Source organism: Mustela putorius, unplaced genomic scaffold, assembly GCF_011764305.1.
Source record: "Mustela putorius furo isolate JIRA1106 unplaced genomic scaffold, ASM1176430v1.1 tig00003896_pilon_pilon_pilon, whole genome shotgun sequence".
NCBI lineage: Eukaryota > Metazoa > Chordata > Mammalia > Carnivora > Mustelidae > Mustela > Mustela putorius.
Window position 1 is genome coordinate 424,363 of NW_025422045.1, and position 14,307 is coordinate 438,669.

At 37.1% G+C, this 14,307-nt stretch overlaps 1 protein-coding gene across 3 annotated transcripts in view; it reads right to left on the reverse strand.

Annotated features, from left to right (window-relative positions):
• RFX7 (regulatory factor X7) overlaps positions 1-14,307 on the reverse strand; it is a 140,202-nt gene that overhangs the window by 59,929 nt on the left and 65,966 nt on the right. The gene's annotated exons all lie outside the window — the stretch shown is intronic.

Sequence of the window (14,307 nt, forward strand, 5' to 3'; positions counted from 1 at the left end):
AATCATGTTTCAAAGAGATGGCTGCTGGGGCGCCTGGGTGGCTCAGTGGGTTAAGCCTCTGCCTTTGACTCAGGTTATGATCTCAGGGTCCTGGGATTGAGCCCCGCATCAGGCTCTCCTGCTCAGTGGGGAGCCTGCTCCCCCCCTTCTCCGCCTGCCTCTCTGCCTACTTGTGATCTCTCTGTCAAATAAATAAATAAAATCTTAAGAAAAAAAAAAAAGGAAAGAGATGGCTGCTACATCAGCCCAGCCAACTGCTGTCATGTGGAAGTAAGGACTTAAGTGTCCCGAATTTTGAAGAGAAACCAAATTTCTGTGAACTCTCCCAATTTTGAAAAACGACAACCAATCCAAAAATTTAAAAATGTCAAAGAGGGCCAAACAAAACACTTCTGTGGAACAGATTTAACCTGTGGGTTTCTAGAGTAGTTCCTCTGGTCTACAAGGTCAAGGACAAGCAAGGGGTGGGGATGGGGGCAGAGGTGGAGAGAGAATCCTGAAGCAGATACCCTGCTGAGTGTGAAGTCCAATGTGGGTGGATCCCAGGAACCTGAGATCACCACCTGAGCCAAAATCAAGAGCCAGTCACTCAACCAACTGAGCCACCCAGGTGCCCCTAGGCTGTTCATTTTTGTTCATTTCCCTAGGGAGGACAAACACTATTCCAATGGGAATGGGTGATAAGAGAGTAGTCTCTAAAGAATTACTGAATCAATATTCAGAACGTAGGATACACTGAATACAGATTCAAACACACATCTTCATGTTTTCTGCTCTATTCTCTTGCAAGAGGACCCTCCTCAGAGTTCTTCCCTGGAAGGAAAGTGCCTCACTACTCGAATAATTTAAATGATAGCATTTGTCACCTAGTTTCAGGTTTCTCCAGCCCTCCAAAAGGAATAGTATTCTGGCGATTTCACATCACTTTCCACTTCTTCCTAATGATAATCCTACAAAGTCCACTTTTGGTCAACTTCCATGAATAAAACCTTACCCCAGTAGAGCAGACTTAGGTAAGGAAGCCTATAGACTCATTGATGACAAGGAACTCTAGACATACTCACATTTTGCCCAGGTCAGTTTACTTGACCTTAGTGCAGAGCAAAGGGTAAGTGCTTTGTTAGGTTACACTAAGTCACCAAAAAAAGGGACAATCAATGCAGCATTTTTTGGACTGAGAAGTTGCTGGCAACACATAAGAGTCCTCTCTTAGACTGTTGATCAGTTAGAGCCCTCGAAGTAAGGCCATATACGCCTCCTGAGAAGTTTAAAACATGGACACAAATGGCATTTAAAATAGCCTCCTTTAGTCTTGGTTGTGAGACTTTTATCTCTCAAACTGATGAGAAGAAAGGTAGGCAAAGACTGTCTAATATTCTTACCAGGTTTGCTGTTGAATTACCAAGTCTATGAGACATATATTTTTCTTCTTGCTTTCAACTGATTTCCTGCCAAAATGAATGTTGTTTAATATTTACATTAGCCTTTCCTAACAGTAACCAGAATAAATAGCCTTCCCTGCCTCTTTTGATCATTATTAATTCTAATAATTTCAAAGCAGAACTAACTATTTAGGAGACCTGAACTTTAGAACTGGTAGAAATATTGCTTCCTGGTGGTGCAAATGCCTAAAACACAGTAACATAAATAGGAAGTTCTCAATATTCTGGTAATTCTGAATGGTAACATATGGGAAATAATTTCTCTTTCTTTCTTCTTCTTCTTCTTTTTTTAAATAATTTCTCTTTCTATTCTAGAAAATTGCCTATAGATTTTACCAATCATTTCCTCAATAGTGTAGCCTAGAAAACTAGTTTCAAGGTTAAATTTTAGAGGGTAAAAATTTGGAACACACTGAGTACTTAAGATTCATGATGTATCTAACAGCGTATTAATAGCTCTTAAGACACATTTTAATCCAAAGTTCATGAAACATTTTTGACTTTTGGAACTTTCTGTGTAACATATTAACATCTTATGGAACTATTCTTCGAAGGACCATATTGTGGGAAACATGAACTATTATTTCCCAGCCTGCTGTGACTGGCTCTAACCAAACAAGGTCTTTTCTATACCAAAAAACTCATGGCTACTTCTTTCATATTTTAGAACTTCTACAGCTGTCAGGTAGTCCCATTTAACTGAACTAAGGTGACTAAGCAATATGGACTGAATAGCTTTCAAATTCTGCTGGGGTCTAGCTAATCCACTGGTATTGCGTATATATCGAGTAAGATTTTATCTCGACTATTAAATTGGTTGTAGAAATATAATTGGATCAGCTTTACAAACATATAATGACATTATGGATCTAAAAGTGCTGTAACTCATGAGAAATTTAGTTTAAGATATATTTGCTATTATTAAAGTAAAAACCAACTGTTTTCACTGCAAAAGCATTAAAACATTAACGAAAAGTTTTATTCACAGTTATACCACTACAAATATTTTCATTTGTCTTTAAACAGGCAAAATGCTGGGCTTTAAAAATAGCACAGATACAATTTTATATTTTTCACTTCTGTATTTCATAGTGGCACAGCTTTCGCAATCGTAATTGATGTAAATAATTAGAATAATTTTAGCTATTTTGTCTTAGCGAGCATGTCCGAAGTTCTTTAAAGGGCATTCAAACATGCTGCATACAAAAATTAAATTGCATTTAGAATTACTGGCTACTTAAATTCAGTAAGATAAGGAAATTAGCTTTTAATTTCCTCATTTCAGATTTATTTTAAAGTTAGAAAATAATTTTCAGAAACATCTTCTTGATTATAATAAAACAGAAATTTTAAAAATTCACATATGGGGCACCTGGGTGGCTCAGTGGGCTAAAGCCTCTGCCTTCGGCTCAGGTCATAATCTCAGGGTCCTGGGATCGAGCCCCGCATCGGGCTCTTTGCTTGGCAGGGAGCCTGCTTCTTCCTCTCTCTCTGCCTGCCTCTCTGCCTACTTGTGATCTCTCTCTGTCAAATACATAAATAAAATCTTTTAAAAAATAATAATGAAATAAAAAAATAAAATAAAATAAAAATAAAAATTCACATACAAACTCATATTTCAGATGCTTTAAACAATGAAATAGTGTATCACAGTTTTTAAACGCCTGGGATCTGGAGTCAGACTACCTAGATTAAAAGTCTAATCCTACCAATTATCAATTTTTAGGACCTTGGGCAAATTACATAACAATCCGAGCCTGCTTCTTTATCTGGAAAATGAAGATGAAAACAGATGAGGCAAATTAAGCGGATTGAATGATAAAACATGTAAAGCACTTGTCTGGCATCTGGTAATAAATACTCAATAAATACTATAACAACAACAACAAATACAAAGGAACTCTCTGTGTGGGGACATTATATACATATTATACACTCTATTTGATAATTATTGCTTGTGAATAATCTTTCAGGAAGTGTTTACGGAGTATATTCCACATACTACACACTGTGCTAAACACTGAGGATACAAAGACCACAAGACAGTCTTTACTTAAAAATTCTTATTTTGGAGAAGAAAACAAATTAATCTGGTGATTAGCATACTATGTGGTGAGAGCTTTAATACGAGCACAGAACATTTTACGAGGTGCATGAAAAGAGGGGCCTTTAACATGAGAAGATAAGGCAGATAGGTTGAACTTGTATTATGTATGTATGTATATTCTTCTTTGTCTTTCTCTGGTATAGAGGCTACAAAACAAAAAACCCCTCCATGGTCCAGTTTTTTGCATAGCTGGGAATATCCAAGTGACATTACTCTGGAAATGGAAGGTTCTGAAGTGGGTTTTCAGAATAGAAACAATTATCTTAAAATAAAAACAGAGTTTCTCTAGAAGGCCCTTTTGCCCTTCCTCCCTTCTTCCTGCCTCACCATTTGGACAAAGGCATGTAAGTGCAACAGCCATCGATGATGTGAATGGGTAAAAGATGATACAGCAAAAAAGAAAGAGCCTAGAACTCTGGTGGCACTGCTGAGCACCACTCTAGAATGCCTAACTTTGGACTTGCTAGACAACACAAACTCTTAAAAATTCCTGTAAGCCACTAATAATTTGGTTTTCTGTTATCTGCTGTTATCTGTTATCTGAATGCATTGCTAGCAGAAAAACAAAACTTTCAGGAACCGTTTCTGAGCTGATTCCAAAAAAAAGAGAAAAAGTGATCCAAGTGAAAAATTTGAGAAGGGCACAGCTGGCAGAGGAAACGGCATCTACAAAGGCCCGGGGGAGGAGGGAGTATGGAGTGTCAATATCGGCATCTGTTCTACAATATGCACCTTCTGGCTTCTTGGATGGCTTTTGCCAGGAGATTCCCAACCTTTCCCATCCTCCATTCACTATGTTTCAGGGATTCAATACTCTCCTCTCAGTGGTTCCATATGGGGAGCATTCATTCTTAAATGGTATGTTCTGTGATGATGAACATAAAACATGTCTTTGACTAATGTTTAGACTTCTTGAAACAAATTTATGGTAATTTAAGCCAATTACAACCACATTGTCAATTTACACATATAACATCTTCAACTAAAGCTGCCATATGTGCTCACTATGTGCCAGGCACTGTATTTACACTAATTATTTCACTTAATATTCTCAACAACTCAGTGGGTTAGTCACTATTATTATGTCCTTTTTTTACAAAAGTGAATTAGGTAAATATTGTCCAAAACCAAACAGTAATGGTAATAATGGCTAGAGCAAGGATTCAAACTCAGGCCTATTTCATTCTATAGCCTTAACTGAGCAATTCTGCTATACTGCTCATCAGTTTCCTTAGTTTTTGGCCTCTTGGTTCCACATCACTTACTTTAAATCCTTCCTGCATCTATGAACTAAGTTTTAGCTCCCCATCTGTACTCCATGGATTAGAGTGGTGATGGTTTAGGCTGGTTATCTCATAATAGGAAAGGATGGAAGGAAGAGGTATATGTAAAGCAGAGTAGAACAAAGGAAAGGGGAAGAATGTCAGACAAAAATGTTCTGTTCCTCTCAAGGAATGAAACAAGTTTCTGTTCTTACTGGTAAAATGTGAAGTAATTCCAAAAAATAAATTCAAATATTTTAGCAAGTGTAAGGTGTCTAAAAGGCCTAAATTGAAGGTAGCAACCCTTCTTTATATTTTAAATTGCAATGTTTAATAATTGATACTCACACACTTAGCAAATATATATTGATCATCTTCATGTACCTTTGAATCACATTCCAATTAATAGGTTTTTATACTAAAGAGGCTAAGAACAAATAAAAACTGCTTATTATAATGATCTTAGAGGTGACTACATAATACCAAGAAAGGTAATTAAGCACAGGTTAATATAGGACAGAAGATGTATCGAACTCAGACCCGAGAAATCAAAGATGCCATTCCAGAGGGGGTGATATCTAAAATGTATCTTAAAATAAAAGTAGGGATAGCCAATAGAAAGAATAAAACATCAAAAAGAAGAATTGTCTAGACCACAGTTTCTCAACTTCATCACTACTGACAATTTGGGATAATGACTGTTATGAGGTGATGTCCTGTGTTTTGTAGAATGTTTAAACAGCTTTGTCTTCTACCCACTTGAAGCTGATCACATACCCTGCCTATGAAAATAAAAAATGTCTCCAGATATTGTCAAATGTCCCAAAGGGGGCAAAAATGCCTTTGGCTGAGAACCACTGCTTTAGATCTGCACTATGCAAACTGGTTGCCAGTAGCCACATGTGGCTATTTAACTTGAAATTAATTAAAATGGAATAAAGGTTCAGTTCCTCAGTCACATTAGTCACATTTTAAGTGTTCACTAGCCACATTTTAATGCACAGCGCTAGAGAGAAAACATATTCTCTTATTTTACAACAATTCACCACAGCTTAATGATAGCCTATAGATGGAGTGGAGAATCATAAGATTAAACAAGAGGAAGGCCTGAGTACAAATGGTCTCCCAAGCCTAAGAGAGAATAATGGGGAGCCAGTGAGAGGTTTGAAGCAAGGGTGTAAAATAATCAGATGCACATTTTATTAGAGCTGATTTTTCAAAAAAAGATTTTATTTATTCTTTTAAGAGAGAGAGAGAGAGCAAGAGCAAGAGCATGCATGCGAAGTGGGGAGAGGCAAAGGGGAAAGGGAGAAGCAGACTCTCCATCGAGCAGGGAACCTGACACAGGGCTCAATCCTACGGCTCAGAAATCATGACCTGAGCCAAAGGCAGACACTTAACCATCTGAGCCACCCAGGAGCCTCTTTAGAAAGCTGATTAGGTAATGGTGCTGTGGAGAACGGAATGAAAGTGGAGAGTCTAGAAGCAAAGGAATAGCTGCAGTATTTCCAATAAGCATGGTGATCCAGAATAATGCAGGAGCAGCAGGGACAGAAAAAATGGAGCAATTAAGGAGGCAGAATTGATAGGACCCAGTGATTGACTAGATATGAGGTAGGCTGAGGAAAAGAATGAAGTCAAGAATTACTATCAGGTTTTTAAGATGGATGAGTGAGTACATCCACTAAGACAGTATGGTAGGTAGAAAGAATAATGGTCCTCCAAGATGTTCATGTCCTAAACTTCTAATCCCTGGAACCTGTAAATGTGTTACCTTCTATGGCAAAAGGGACTTTACAGATGTGATTAATGACCTTGAGATGGAGAGATTATCCTGGATTATCCAAAAGGCCCAATGTAATCACAAGTGTCCAGATAAGAGGGAGGCTAAGGGAGCTTTGACTATAAAAAAAGGGAAGTGTCAGGGTAGCACAGTGGAAGATAGACTTGAGCAGCCATCACTGGCTTTGAAGACACAAGTCGTTAATAGCTAGAAAAGGCAAGGTAACAGACGCCCTTCAAAAGGAACATAGCGGGGCGCCTGGGTGGCTCAGTGGGTTAAGCCGCTGCCTTTGGCTCAGGTCATGATCTCAGGGTCCCGGGATCAAGTCCCACATCGGGCTCTCTGCTCAGCAGGGAGCCTGCTTCCGCCTCTCTCTCTCTCTCTGCCTTCCTCTCTGCCTACTTGTGATCTCTATCAAATAAATAAATAAAATTAAAAAAAAAAAGTAACATAGCTATACTGATACTTTCACTTTTTCCTAGTGAGACCATGTCAGACTGCTGACCTACAAAGCTGTCATAAATATGTGTTGTTTTAAGCAACTAAGTTTATAGTAATTGACTGTAGCAGCATTAGGAAACTAATACAGATAGGTTTAGAATGTGGGATAGAGAATATGGACACAGTGAGATTGGTTCTGGAAAAGCTGAGTTTGAAGTGACTATGGGACATAGTAGTAAACTGGTCAGTTGTTAACTAGTTGGATATATGAATCTGGAGCTTAACTTGGGCATGTCAATTAACTGACATTAACTGAAACCATCAAAGTAGATGGGATCATCATGGGCAAATAGAGGAAGAATGCAGAGGACTTAGGTAGAGACATAATAGAGGCCCTTGAGAAATGTACAACAAAACAAAACAAAATGCTCAAGTGGAATTTCTAGACCTGAAAAATTCAGGCTCTAAAATAGATTATCCACTCAATGGGATTTACAGCAGATTAGACCAACAGAATCAATGAAAAATGTTAGGAAATGTGATAATAAAGAAATATAACCTACCCAAAATGGAGTGAAAAGAGAAAAAAATAACTAAGCATAGCCTTTGTGACTTACTTGGAGTCCCAGGATGGCAATGAAGAAGAATATTTAAAAGGCCAGGAATTTTTCTGCAAATTGGTGAAAAATAAAAACTCACAGGTTTGAGGAGCTCAATGAACCACAAGCGGGACAGAAACAAAAGAAATCATACTAAGGCTATTATAATAGCACTGCTGAAAACCACTAATAATCCTACAAGAAGTCAAAGGAGAGGAAAAAAAATAGAATGTATTATACACAGGGAAACAAGATTAACTACACACTTTCCAATGAAAACTATGTAAGCCAGAAGAAAGTGGACTGCCACTGCTAAAATACTGGAAGAACTAGAATTCTGTATCAAAAATGCCTTTTGAAGCAAGATGGCAGAGGAGTAGGAGACCTAAATTTAGTCTAGTCCCTGGAATTAGCTAGATAGTTATCAAACCATTCTGAACACCTACAAACTCAACAGGAGACCAAAGAGAAGAATAGAGGCAATTCTATGAACAGAAAAGCAACCACCTTCTGGAAGGTAGAATGTAGATAGAAGTAAATTCGAGGTGATATACGGGAAGACAGACTGTGGGGGGAAAAGGCTGGCTCCCAGCAAGTGAGAGAGCAGAGGAGCACAAAATCAGAACTTTTAGAAGTCTGTTCTGTGAAGGGACATTGCTCCAGTGGCTAAGTCGGGGGTGGAATCCTCACTGGGTTGGTGTAGTCTCAGGACCCTCAGGGTCCCAGAAAGACAGGGGGTGCCCGAGTGTGGAAGAGCACCCAGGTATTGGAGCAGGGAAGCTGGCTGCAGAGATGGAGCTGATGAGTGGGGTCTCAGCTCAGGGCTGACATAAACTGTGATCCAAGGCATAGTCGGGCCACTACTCTTTAAGCAGAAACCGCACAAGTGACAGATCCAGGGAAAACCCCCTCCACCCATCCTCTACTGGGAGGAGCAGTATAGGAGTGCACTGCAGGAATCTGCTGGATTCGGAGACTCCAAATGGGGCTGTGTTCCAGAGAAAGAAACGGGAAACAAGGGCAAAAATGAATTACTTGGGGCGGGGGGCACCTGGGTGGCTCAGTGGGTTAAGCCGCTCCCTTCGGCTCAGGTCATGATCTCAGGGTCCTGGGATCGAGTCCTGCATCGGGCTCTCTGCTCAGCAGGGAGCCTGCTTCCCTCTCTCTCTCTCTCTGCCTGCCTCTCTGCCTACTTGTGATCTCTCTCTGTCAAATAAATAAATAAAATCTTTAAAAAAAAATGAATTACTGGGACTTCATTAAGATCAAAAGCTTTTGCACAGCAAAGGAAACAGTCAACAAAACCAAAAGACAACCAACAGAATGGGAGAAGATATTTGCAAATGACATATTAGATAAAGGGCTAGTATCCAAAAATCTATAAAGAACTTATCAAACCCAAGCAACAATACCCAAAGAACAAATAATCAAACTCGAAGAACAAACCCAAAGAACAAACAATCCAATCAAGAAATGGGCAGAAGATATGAACAGACATTTCTGCAAAAAAGACATCCAAATAGCCAACAGACACATGGAAAAAGTGCTCAACATCACTCAGCATCAGAAAAACACAAATCAAAACCACAATGAGATACCTCCTCACACCAGTCAGAATGGTAAAAAATTAACCTCTCAGGAAATGACAGGTGTTGGTGCTGGCTGGAATGCAAGCTGGTGTAGCCACTCTGGAAAACAGCATGGAGGCTCCTGAAAAAAAATCTCAAAATAGATCTACCCTATGACCCAGCAATTGCATCACTAGGTATTTACCCAAATGTAGTGATTCAAAGGGGCACGTGTACCTGAATGTTTATAGCAGCAATGTCCACAATAGCCAAACTATGGAAAGAGTCTAGATGTCCATCGACAGATGAATGGATAAAGAAGATGTGGTGTATATTTATAATGGAATACTATGTAGCCATCAAAAAACCTCCAAATCTTGCCATTTGCATAACATGGATGGAACTAGAGGGTATTACACTAACTGAAATAAGCCAATCAGAGAAGAAAATTATCATATGATCTCACTGTATTAGGAATTTGAGAAACAAGACAGAGGATCATAGGGGAAGGGAGGGAAAAAAATGAAACAAGATGAAACCAGAAAGGGAGACAAACCATAAGAGTCTCTTAATCTCAGGAAACAAACTGAGGGTTGCTGAAGAGGAGGGGTATTAGAGGGATGGGGTGGCTGAATGATGGACATTGGGGAGGGTATGTGCTATGGTGAGGCAAAAAAAAAAAAAAATGTCCTTTGAAATGAAAGGCAATTAAACACTTTTTTCAGATTAACTAAAACTAGGAGAATTAACAGTAGACCTACAAGAAAATAAATGGCAAAATCTTAGGTGTAAACTCAACCATACAAGTAAGAACAAGATAAAGCTTGTCAGGGTGGATAAGAAAGTTACACGTATATGATGTCATCAATAAAAACAAAACACTTTATAAAGACCTAGAATGCTTAAAAGTGAAAGTACAGAAAAAGATATGTCATACAAGCAAACACTAATTATAAGATGGAGAAGCTATGCTAATATTAGACAAATCAGACTTCAAAGCAAAATACTACCAGAGATAAAAATGGAACTAGCATAATAATAAATGAACCAATTCAAAAAGAAAACATAATAATCCTACATATTTATGCTCCTAATAATATTCTTATTTATTTTTTAGAAGATTTTATATATTTATTTATTTATCAGAGAGAGAGAGAGAGCGAGCATGAGAGGGGGATGGATCAGAGGGAGAAAAAGACTCACCACTGAGTGGGGAGCCCAATGCCGAACTCGATCCTGGGACTCCAGGACCGTGACCTGAGCTGAAGCCAGTCTCTTAACCAACTGAACCACCCAGGCTTCCCTATGCTACTAATAGTATTTTTAATACATGAAGCAAAACTTGGCAGAATCAGAAAGAAAAAAAAGTTAACAATCACAAGAGAGACATTTTAGCACTCCTTTCTGTTACTGAAATAAAGGGGAAAAATAAACACATCTTTAAAAACAATAATCAACGACTTAATTTTTGGATAAAGAACATTCCATCCAGTGACAGGTGAATATATATTCTTTTCAAGTATATAGAAAATATTCACAAATGCAGACAATACACAATTAAAAAAAAAGATTTTATTTATTTGAAAGAGAGAGAAAGAGTAGGAATGGGGGGGTAGGAGAGGGAGAAGTAGAGTCCCCACTGATCAGGATCAATCCCCTGAGATCATGACCTGAGCCTAAGGCAGATGCTTAACCAACTGAGCCACCCAGGTGCCCCCAAAATAAACAAGCTTTGATAAATACTCAACTATTTGGAAATTGATCAAGATTTATCTAAGTGTTCCATGGGTACAAGGATAAATCAGAATGGACAATAGAAAAAAAAATAATTGAATGATAATGAAAACACTACATAAAAATTTATGGAATGCAGCTAAACCAGTGCTTAGAGGCCAATTTATAGCATTAAAAATGGGGGCGCCTGGGTGGCTCAGTGGGTTGGGCCTCTGCCTTCGGCTCGGGTCATGATCCCAGGGTCCTGGGATCGAGCCCCGCGTCGGGCTCTCTGCTCGGCGGGGGGCCTGCTTCCCTTCCTCTCTCTCTGCCTGCCTCTCTGCCTACTTGTGATTTCTGTATGTCAAATAAATAAATAAAATCTTTAAGAAAAAAAAAAAAATCTTTAAAAAAAAAAATGATTACCATAGGAAAGAAAAAAAGTTTCAAGTTTCCATATTAAGGAGCTAGAAAAATAAGAATAAATTAAAACCCAGGTAAACAAAGGGAAAGAAGTAACACTTACTAGAAGAGAAACAAAATGTAAAACTGATAAACAAGAGAAAAATCAATGAAGCCAAACTCAATTCATATGAAAAGAACAATAAGATGACTAAACCTTTAGCTAAACTGATCAAGGATAAAGAAAATACAAAGGTCCCTCATCAGGAATCAGAGATAACTGCCACAAATTCTAGAGACAGTGAAGAATAATAAGGAAATGTTATAAGCAATGTTATAACAACAAATTCAATAATATAGCAGAAATGAACAAATTCCTTCAAAGACTAACATACTAAAACTGTATCAAGAAGAAAGTTTTAGAAATAGTTCTGTAATAATGAAAAAAACTAAATTTGTAACTAAAACCTTTCCCAGTTTTACTAGTAAAATCTATGAAACACTTAAAGAAAAAATATTAATTTTAAATAAATTCCTTCAGAAAAAAGAGAAGAGCACTTTTGAACTCATTAAATGAAATCAACATTATCCAGATACCAAAAACAGAAAAAGGTTTTATAAGAAAAAAAGCACATCCAAAGCCCTAATTAACACAAAAACAGTAACAAATAGCAAATCCAATGTAGCAATATCTAAAAGTATCATGCAACACATAAAGTATAAAGCATCATGTAGTTTATCACAGAAATTCAAAGACTGTTTTCACTTGAGAAAGTCAATCAATATAGTTCACCATGTTAATAGAATAAAGAAGTATCATGTGACTATTTTGATAGTGCAGAAAAATAATCTCATAAAATACAACATATATTTGACAAAAAAACCTCTCGGGAATAGGGAACAGAAAGGAACATTCTCAGTTTGAAAAGAGCATCCATGAAAAAGGTAATGTTAATATCACATTAAAAAGTTAATGAATGAATGGTTTTCCTCTAAGACTGGGAACAAGGTTAGGGAATCCATTCATACCATTTCTATTCAACATTGTCCTGAAGGTCCTAGCAGTGCAATGAGATGAGTAAAATAAATAAACAGAAGTTTAAAATGAAATGCAATCAAACTTTTCTTTATTTATGAACAACTTGATTAACAGGTAGAAATCCAAAGGACTCTACATATAAACTTCTAGATATACTATGTAAATTTAACATATTTGCAGACTTCAAGGGCAATATAAGTATTAGCAATAAAACACTGTATAACAAGTATTTTTAAATGTCATTCACAACAGCATCCAAAGCATAAAAATATTGAGCAAAATATATATAAAGCCTATACACAGAAAACTACAAAACACTGCTGAGAAAAATTATGAAAGCCCCAACTAATATGGAGATATACCATGCTCATGGATTAAAAGATTTTTCATTAAGATATCAACAACCCCACATTGATCTATAAATCACCATAATCCCCATTTTAAAAATCCCAGTAGATTTTTTTAATAGAAATTGACAAATTTATCCCAAAATCTGAATGGAAGTGCTAAAATTAATTTGAATCATTATAAGACCTGATATAAGACTTTCTACAAAGCTACCGTAAACAAGACATGTGATGATGTCATAAGGAAAGATCTAGCAATTAATGGGGAAAAAGAAAGATCTAGCAATTAATGGGGAAAAATTAATGGGAAAAAAAAACACACATCATGACTGGGAAAGGGTAGGATTTTCAGTTTACACTCAGTAAATGGTTAGGAAAATGGATTATTCAGTCGTATGATAAAAGATAAACATTTCAGTTCACCTCAGACAAAACACAAATTTAAATCAAAATGGTTAACAGACCTAATAGAAAAAGCTGAAGTTATAAAAATTTTTATAAGAAAACGTGATAAAATCTTTTTGAGAAGGTTGAGTTATCTAGAAAAGTTGAAATGAATAGGTCAGCAAATCCTCCCATTGAAATAACTATAAAATAGTATAAATGGCCAAAAAAGAACTATTTTAAGGGCTTTGGAAACTAATGGCAAATGGCATGTTAAGAAATGTTTGGTCATTAAAAACTTAACTTTAGTTCAGTATTAACTGTTCAAAGTCTGTCACTCCTGCCAGGGGCTGCTCCCATGATCTATTCCACATGGTTTGGAAAGTAGTATTGCCAGGATGAGGCTGCTTGTGTACACATGATGACAATGAATCAAATACAGAGAATTTTAACAAAAACAAAAAACCAGAACACAGAGAAAGATAATCAGAGAAAAAATGAACAAAAGCTTCAGAGATTGGAGGGATAAAACTAAAATCATTTCAACGTGAAAGCTTTGGAAGGAGAGGGGAATCCAAGGGACAGAAAAATATTTGAAGAAATAATGGATAAAAACTACCCCAATCAGAATACTCTATACTTGCGAGCTCAGCAAATCCTAAGTAGGATAAACACAAAGTGATCCATACTTACACATATAATAGTCAAAGCAAGAGTATGTGAGTGAGCAAACAAGCAAGTTAATGAATTTCAACAAATCTTGATATCAACTAGAGAAAAACAACTCACCATAAATATGAAAACAACGAAGGCTAAGGGCAGCAGAATGACATACTCAAAGAGATGAAAGAAAACAACTTCTTGACCAAAAATTCTATTTCCAGCAAAACTATCCTTCAAAACTGAAGGCGAATAAAGACATTCACAGATAAAGACCAAGAGAATTCATTAAAAGCAAACTGTTTTACAAGAAATACTCAAGGGAATCTTTTGTTCCAAAAAGGAATTACCCTTGATTCCTTTTTGTTTCTCCCTGTACATTCAATGCATCGGCAAGGAAGGCCAATTAGCTTTATATCCAAAATAAGCCTTGAATCCATCTATATGCTTTTTTCCATCTTCCACTGCCATCATGTAAGCAAGAGCCTTGAATTTTCATTTGGACTTCCCCATACCCTAAATGGTTTCCCTGCTTACACTCATCCCCCAAGACCAGCCCA